This window comes from Aplidium turbinatum, chromosome 1, assembly GCF_918807975.1.
Source record: "Aplidium turbinatum chromosome 1, kaAplTurb1.1, whole genome shotgun sequence".
Taxonomy (NCBI): domain Eukaryota; kingdom Metazoa; phylum Chordata; class Ascidiacea; order Aplousobranchia; family Polyclinidae; genus Aplidium; species Aplidium turbinatum.
Window position 1 is genome coordinate 45,651,994 of NC_137472.1, and position 9,078 is coordinate 45,661,071.

The 9,078-nt window shown below is 37.8% G+C and overlaps 1 protein-coding gene across 2 annotated transcripts in view; it reads right to left on the reverse strand.

The window, feature by feature from the left end:
• LOC145778596 (fibrinogen-like protein 1) overlaps nt 1–4,351 on the reverse strand; it is a 29,560-nt gene extending 25,209 nt beyond the window's left edge. For both annotated transcript variants that reach the window (XM_082590120.1, XM_082590128.1), the window contains exon 1: nt 4,238–4,351. The gene's annotated coding sequence lies outside the window, so the exon portion shown is untranslated. The remainder of the gene's footprint in view (nt 1–4,237) is intronic.
• Nucleotides 4,352–9,078: the final 4,727 nt, after the last annotated feature.

Below are 9,078 nucleotides of genomic sequence, written 5' to 3' on the forward strand. Positions count from 1 at the left end.
ATCATTAATATCAGAGGACATACCAGGCCAATAAAATAGATCTCGGGCTTTTTGGGTACATTTCACAATTCCTAAATGACAAGCATGCAACATTTCAAGCATTTCTTTACGAAGTGCAAATGGCACAACGATACGTTCACCTCTCAAAATTAAACCATTATGCAAAGATAACTCGGATCAGAGTTTCCAATAAGGACAAGCATGGATATCAAGGCTCTTTTTATGTTTGGGCCAATTGTTCAATAGATACTTTGTTAAGATTTGTGATGTTCTGTCATCTTTTGTTGCATTTCTAATGTTTTCTAAACAGTCAGTCTGAACAGGAAACGATTCTGCTATCATTAAAACTTGGCTGTCTGTATCAAATTGGGGCTCACCAACATCTTCACTCTTCAGGGTGCTTTCTAGACAACGTGTCTGCAACCGATATAGACTTTCCAGGTCGAAATTCGACGTTGAGGTCATACGGCTGAATTTTGATCATCATGCGTTGTAGCCTTGGTGGCGCACTTGAAAGTGTTTTTTTGAAAATGGACTGTAGAGGCTTGTGATCAGAATGAATGGTAAAATGTCGGCCATAAACATACTGGTGGAATTTAACACAACCATAAACGATGGCTAACATTTCTTTTTCGATTTGAGAGTAGTTTTGTTCAGTAGGTGTGAGCGCGCGGGATGCATAAGCGATTGGTCCTTTGTGTTGCAATAGCACTGCACCAAGTCCATCTTTAGAGGCATCAACTTGAATACACACAGGTTTTTTCGGTTCAAAGTATTGTAAGAGTGTACCTGGTTGCCTTGTGATGTAGTCTTTCACGTGTTGATACTGCTCGTCGTTTTCTGAATTCCACGTCCACGTGTCTTGCTTCAGGAGATTTCGCAATGGCGCTGTAATCTCTGATAACTGTGGTGCAAATTTTCTCAAAAAATTAATTAATCCCAAAAAAGTTTGGAGTTCTTTCTTTGAATTCGGTGGCTTCATGTTTGTAATAGCATTGATTTTGTTTGGGTCTGGTTTAATACCATTTTCGCCAATAATATGTCCATAGTAAGATACAGTACTTCGGACAAACCAAATTTGCATTTATCCAGGTTTAGCTTTATACCTACTTTTCTGCATCGATCAAGTGTTGTTTTCAAGTTCTCGACTGCTTCTTTTTCGGTATCAGCCCACAGCAAAATGTCGTCAATAATAACGCCTTGCTTCGGAATTCCTTGCAGGGATTCTTCCATACGCTTCTGAAACACATCTTGTGAAACCTTTAAACCGAACGGTAGTCGTAAAAATCGGTAATTTCCAAAGCTTGTTGAAAATGTTGTAAGTTTAGAACTTTCTTCGTCTAAAGGTATTTGCCAGTAGCCTGATCTGGCATCCAAAATTGAAAAATATTTAGCTCCAGAAATGTTACAAGCAACGTCTTCAAACGTAGGTAACTGGTGGTGCTGACGCTTTACAACTTTGTTTAACGGTCTCGGGTCCAAACATAAACGCAACTTGCCATTCTTTTTACATGTAATAGCAATAGAATTTACCCAATCAGAGTGTTCGTTCACAGGTTCAACAATTTTTTGAGAAACTAATGAATCTAATTCAGCTTTAACTTTGTCTTGTAGGGCAATTGGTATTCGTCGAGGTGGAATTCTAACGGGAGTGGCATATTCCTCAATTACGATTTTATAAGGTTCAGGAAAACAACCAATGCCATCAAATACATCGTTATATTCTCTAAGCAAATCTTGATATCTATCAGCGACTTTCGGCATGCGATGTTCAACTTGTAAAACAACTTTCATCAGACCCATTGAAGTACTTGATTTTAGACAAAAAAGTGGCGGTAAATGACTATCTACAACGTAAAATGTGTGGTTTTGAACGATGTCTCTATACTTGCAATTTAAGGATATTTTTCCAAGTGGGTGAATGATGGTTCCTCCATAAGCAGTTAGCGTAGCGTTGGTAGGAGATAGTTCACTTAAGTGAGAAAACTTTTCATACACGTTTTTTGGAATTATGTTAACTTGAGCTCCAGAGTCCAATTTAAACTTCACATTGAAATTGTAGTCAGCCATTAAGATATTTACAAACATTTCATCAGGGTTGGAGTCATTTTTGTCTATGCAGCCAATAAAATATGATGACTCACCATTGTTGTCTTCGATTGTTAGCTGATGAATTGGTCGATTTCTACAAACGAAAGAAAAGTGGTTCGGCCGTCCACAGTTGTGGCATTTCTTTCCTTCTGCTGGACATTTCCTCCCATGCTTATACCCGCATTTGGAACAGTTCGGTCCACTTCTTTGTTGTCTTCGATCTTCTAACTTGAAGTGACGACGATGGCTGGAGAACTTCGCGTAATTGACGTGTGAGGATTCAGGGAACACGTGAGTGATTTGTTGTTGGGAAATCTCCTCGCCTTGCACAATTTCGATGCAACGTTCCAGCGTTGGATTCAGTTCTTGTAACAATCTTTTGCGTACATCGTCAGACCGTACGCCTCTCACCACATTATCACGTATCAGGCTATCACGTAGATTGCCAAGCTCACAACGACCTGCCATCAAACGGAGATCGGTAACAAACGAATCGAATGGTTCATCCAGTCCTTGACTTCGAGTGAATAACTTGTGACGTTCAACGGTAATGTTCTTTCTAGGCTCGCAGAACTGCTCAAATTAGTCCAGAATTGATTTAGGATTTTTTCTTTTCGTCTGTCAGTGTCCATGTGTTATATATGTCACGGCCCTCCTGTCCAATGTACAATAGCAAGTAGCTGCATTTTTCGACATTTGACTTCGCAGATAGAGGCCCACTAAACGTCAACTCGATCATCTGCCTCCATTTTTTAAAATTATCAGCGACGTTTCCTCGTTGAAAGTTCATTTCATTCTTCGTTGCTTGCGTCGAATCCATCTGACACCATGTAATGTTTCGCGCTGGCCTTTACGTCTGACTATTTCGGACGAACTCTCAAAGACGAACAGATAACTTTATTTGAATCTCAAACATCAATTGGCAATGTACACGCCCACATAGCTGCGGCACTAAAACGATTGACTTTGACAACTAGTTGAACTCGAGTTGGAGAATGCCGCATCGCTGTCAGGAAAGCGTATTTACCAGCGGCCAATCAAGAGGTCATGGAAAACGCGTAAGGCAAAATGTGAAACACAAGGTACAAACTTAAAGGGCAAGTTCTCAAATAAATTAAAAGTTTAAAGGCACGTTTCCAATATTACAGAAACGTCTATTCAAATTTGTATTTCTGTAAAATTAGCCACCTGGCTGTCGAAATTGGATGTAACGCCGTACACCACTAAAACTTGTCACTACAGAACAGGTTACTTAGATAAAAGACGGAAATTTTCGTCCAGCTGACAAGCACTAAGCAAACCAGTTAAACATGCGACCAACCTCTTCAAGCAACAATTTTAAAATGAATGACCAGAATAGATATCAATATCTCAAACTCATGTACGCAGTACTGTGACGTAATAGTGAAAGACATTGTCACACAATTCAAACAGGTGTTCAAAGGTGATGATGCAATATTTCATGTTTAAACATGTTTGACACAAGTCTTACGAACGATGGTGCAATTTTGGCTCACTTTTAGGAAAAATTCCATGACGTAAGATTCAGTAGACCTGAACGGTTTTATATGACGTTTGATTTGTATAGAGATTGGCCGTAACAATCGTAGCTTTAACGTTGTTGTGATTATATTTTGTGTTGTCCTTAAAAACATTGATTGCATAACAATCATTAATTATTACCTGACATATGAACTTATTTTTGTTTGAAATACGTAATACCGTAAAAGTAATAATTCTTGTTGTGATAACATAGCCTACTCAAGCGCCACCACCAACTTTCTTTCAATTATATTTGGCCACAAACAAACAGAGGTTGGCGTACGCGCATGCTCCAAAACTTTTTAAAAATATTTTTGTAATTGAACGTGAAGTAAAGTATTAACTCTGTATTACAGTGAGAATCCATACAGTACTGCGTCAACAGACAGATTACCTTAAAACTTACTTAGGCTAAAAGATAGTGTTACTCTTTGTCAAAAGTGCCAAATTAAATCGAATACCCCACATTAAAAAATTGTATGAGGTCTACTAGTCTGGAAAAACTATTTTCTGGCTGCCACACTTTCAATAAAACATTTATTGAGTTAATGAGCCGGATCGCTTTAATTTATTTCATGTTCAATCCCTTATTTTAAAAAATTACCTGTCGTATAGTCTTTTTTTGATAGTCGTTTATCTACTCCCAGGCCACACAACTCCAAGTTTATGTCAACAGTTGAAAGAGCTTCTTTACTGTCTTTCTTTTTGCCAAAACTATGGGGTTTCTTTTTGTTATATCCATATTATCCAGTATTATTTTTACTCATTTAACTTTATGTCGTCACAAAGACGTTTATGATAAAATATATTTGATCCAACCCAACCTCAAAATCAACAAGTGAATAAAGAAATAACAGTTAACCTCACAAGTACATGTAGCCAGGACCCAGTGGCGTACGCAGGATTTTCTCATGGGGGGGGGGGGGCATTTACAGTAGCGTAGTGAGGAATTTTGAAAGGGGGGAGTTTTGACGACCGGCGGGCGAAGTCCGACGACGTTTTCGCCTAAGACGACACCCAGCGGCGGGGGTCTGGGAGGCCTAACCCAGAAAATTTAAAAAAATTACTTTGAATTTGGTGCATTCTGAGAGCATTTTCAACAAAAGTGTGGGTATAAATATTCCTGTAAAATGGTGCTGTCAGGTGGCATAGCAAAAGGATAAGATCATGTTTTTTTCGGCATTTTTCAGAAATAAAGCTAAGTCAATTCAGTTCAATTCAATTTATTTTTCTTTGTCAGAATGCAAAAGAAATGATATTGTGAAAAAGAAAATACAGTAACAAAACCAACAAAAGGAAAAGGTGGCAAAACCTTAATGGTTTAAGACGTGCATGAAAGGATCTAATATTTCGGTATATGCATCGATAAATATAGTTAAGCACGGCCACCAAACCTGATACTTTAAAACAAGTAGATGAATTTGTTAAGAAACAGTCGCCTCCTAGTTCCTGAAAGAACTGGAGCGTCAATTCTTAAAGCAATGAGAACACGACTGAACCCAACAACATCACAAAAACAAACTAATACACACACACAGTGGCGTACGCAGGGGGGGGGGCCCATTGGGCCATGCCCCCCCCCCCCCTTAAAAATGGTTTAGTAGTTAACGACGTAGATTAAGGCATTTAATATGTTTTGCATTGCTCTGTCAAAGCAATCACTGTAACAATGTTGTTTTATAGACTAAGCCAATACGAAATACATGGCCCAATCCACCTACCCCACCCCAGGTATACCAATGTAGAATAGTGTTCTGTAAGCCTATTATAGTGATTAGTGAGAGAGAAATGGATAAAGTCTAAACTAAAAAAACCATAATGGGATATCATGAAGACGTTTAGGATATCAATGGCCAGTGGCGTAGCCAAGAGGGGGGGTACAACCCCACTTTGGCACGCGTGTGACGTCACGATATTGAGAATGATGCTTTCAGTCTCTTTATGCTTGGGAATGATGCTTTCAGTCTAAAAAAAACTTGCCTAATTTTAAACAAAACTGCATTAAAAGAGCGAGTTTTGCCAATACCAAACATTCAAACATCTCAGCCAGGAATTAACAACAAGAAAACATAGAGACTTAGTGTAGAAGTACATGGCTAAACCCTCCTGTTCCTAGCGTCAGTTTAAACTGACGGCTATAAAACAATTACAAGACTTTTGTAAGGCTATTTTTAATTTATTTGTCCCTTAGAATTGCTTCAATGAGATATTTTTCGGTTGCGTGTGCCAATTTTTCAATTTTATACTTATTCGTAGCCGTTTGATAGCGGTTAATTTTTAGAACAATGCAAAAAAGCACTTTTTTTAGTTTAGGCTGCTGTAATTATCGCGATAGCTTTTAACTCAGCATTTGAAAAAATCAAACGCTAGACTCTTCATTATCAGATTAACCCAAATACTGAATTCCTATCCCCATCAGTTGGCTATGCTAGCAACTCTTCTTCTTGCGCCGTTAGTTTAACTTTAAACTGACGCTATAGGGCAGTGGTTCCCAACCTTTTTGTTGTCACGAACCCTTTTAGACAAATTATTAATTCTGCGGACCCCTACCTAAATTTTGCCTGAAACTTAATTAACATACTATTGACTCTTGTAATATTATGCTATTCAACTACTGTACTGTGTCATATTGCATTGCGGCTATGACTCCTGCGGCAAATATCAGGTTAAACAGTTACTCAAATAAGAAAATGAATGAATTGTTCAAGAAATGTCAGCAGTATTTGCAGGGCCAGATTTATCAGTAGGCAGAGTAGGCAGTTGCCTAGGGCGGGAAATTATTGGGGGCGGCAAAATATACGAATATATTACATTGATAATCAGGGCCTCCAAGAGCCCTGCCGGGCCCCGGTGCAGATGTTGCTGCCGGGCCCCCCAGCGCGACATGTCGCGTGATATCTCACCAATCACAAGCAAAATTTGTGGTGCGCGTTCTTACAAAGGATAAATTGGGTTAAAGTATTAACACTCCATTATTTCACAAACAATGCACTGTTGTAAATATAACTTTAAATTCACAGATACACACTAGTTATACACAAAGATAAAATGCTAAAACACTACATAGTGTAAATATAGCCTCAATAGCGTTGTCAGATATGGAATTCTGTCCTAATTTGAGGAAAAGTTTATAGGTGTTGAAAACAAAAACTTGTATTTTCAATTTTGGATATTTTTTTTAGTCCCGGCAAAGATCAAAACCCTAACCTTTCCTAACTCTAACCCTTCCTAACTCTGGCAACACCTCCATGGCAACAAGTGGGTAAAATCAGCCATTTCGAAGATAAAAATTGCAATACGGTACTATCCGACATGGCTGACATAGCATTGCATATGTGTGCTTACAGCTTTACATTAACATACAATACCATTTCTGACCTTGAAATCTGCAGAGACTAGGGCAGCAAACTTAGGATGAATGCATTGCTATTGTTCATGACAATAAGAAATACCAACTTCAATATAAGAAATACCAACTTCATATAAGATATACCAACTTCAAAATATTAAAAAAATTTTATGCAAAATTGACCTTAACACGCAAATTTAAACATTTTATTGGCCCCCTGAACGCAAAAAAATGAAAATATTGTTGTTCTAAAAAAGGGCATACCCATGAGGAGGCCCATTCAAAATACAAAACTAATATTCATGTAAAAAACAATATTTTATGCAAAATCGACCTGAGCACACAAATTTAAACATTTTGTCGGGCCCCCTAAACTCAAAAAATTAAAAATTCTGTAATTTTAAAAAAGGGCATAGCTTAGGCTACCCATAAGGGGGCCCCATTCGACATACGGAACTAATATAAAAACAATATTTTATGCAAAATGAAGTCAATCTTTTTATCGCGTGAATTTAGACATTTTGTCGGGCCCCCTTGAACTCACCTGGCCCCGGTGCAATGCACCGGTTGTCCCCCCCTCTTGTGGGCCCTGTTGATAATACTGTACGTGAATATAATAATTCACAACAGATATATTCAGATATATAGCAATTAATAAATATGTTATCACATCACACACATTTATAAACAGTGCGGCAAGTCATGTAGGCTATGGCAAGTCATCGCCTCTAGAGTACTTCACGCTTGATTGGTTTTCAACAATATGTGCTGCTTAGCGCTTCTTTTAGTTATCTGTCTCGCTTAGTATGGAGGACTAGGCTTTGTCTGTGCAGTTTTTATTAATCTTTTTTTGGTTTGTTTCACTATTATTCAATTTAAAGGAGCCTAGAAAAAATGTTTTTAGTCAATGTTAGGTTGATGGAAAAGTTGCAGGCTATTTTGTGTACTTGCCTTGATGCTTAAAGTATAAAAACAAGCCAAAAAGTAAGACTAATTTGCGAAAGAACTTTAGGTTCATGAAGTTTTATAAAAATGGTGGCATTGAGGACAAATGAGGACAAGTGCATGAGTTGTATCGAAAAATCGAAAATCACCATCGAAAAAATTTTTTTGGGGGGAAGCACTTTTCTTATCTGCCTAGAGCAGCACTTAGGCTAAATCCGGCCCTGAGTATTTGAACATTAAGGTGACCCAATGTTAGGCCTACCATATTTTCATCGCATATAAAGAGGACATGTTTCGCCAGCAAGTAGAATTTTACGCTTGAAGAATCGTTTACATCATTTTAGATCAGTACACTATCGACCTACGCAGCAAAAGTTCCCAAAAAAAACAAAAGTGAAACAAGAAAAACATATTGATTGAACATTTAACTTATTTTTTCTCGTTTTTAGTGCTTCCTTAAGACAACAAATGATTTTATATTACTAAGAGTCAGCAAAAAGTGAAAAAAATACCTCGTCAGACTGCCATGATCGCAAAAATCTGCAACATGTGACAAATCAGGCACGATCTCCAGGTAGCCAAGCCTTAACTTTTTTCAACAAGAAATGGTCAACCTTAAAAATTGTTAAACTACTTGCAAGAAATATGATTAAAACAGTAGGTTGCACACAGTGGTGCCGAAGTTAGTTGAGGATTGGGGGGGGGGGGGATAAATCAATATTTATGTCAAATTTTAGACGGTTTTGGACATTGGGGGATGCATATTTTTATACACAATTTTAGTGGTACCGGTATTAAGTTTATTAAACAATCACCGGACCGGACCTTAGTAAATTAGCTGCTAACAGCGTAATATACAGATGAGAAATCATGGAGATAAAAGTGCTACCAGTGCTCTTGTGAATGACTGCTGCAAGATAAGAAACAAGCAAAGAAAAATTGTTACCTCCAGCGGGATTCGAACCTATGACCTTCCAATGAATACTTAGTTTAAAAAAAAACAGAAGTTATACTTTTCTTCTTGTCCTCTCCTTCACTAGAATCACTACACTTAGTGCACTCTAAAACAAAGTCACTATCCAGGAGACTGAAAACAATCAAAGCTATAGGAGTTTCGCTAGGGTCCGAAATTAAAAATTAAATCCATTCTC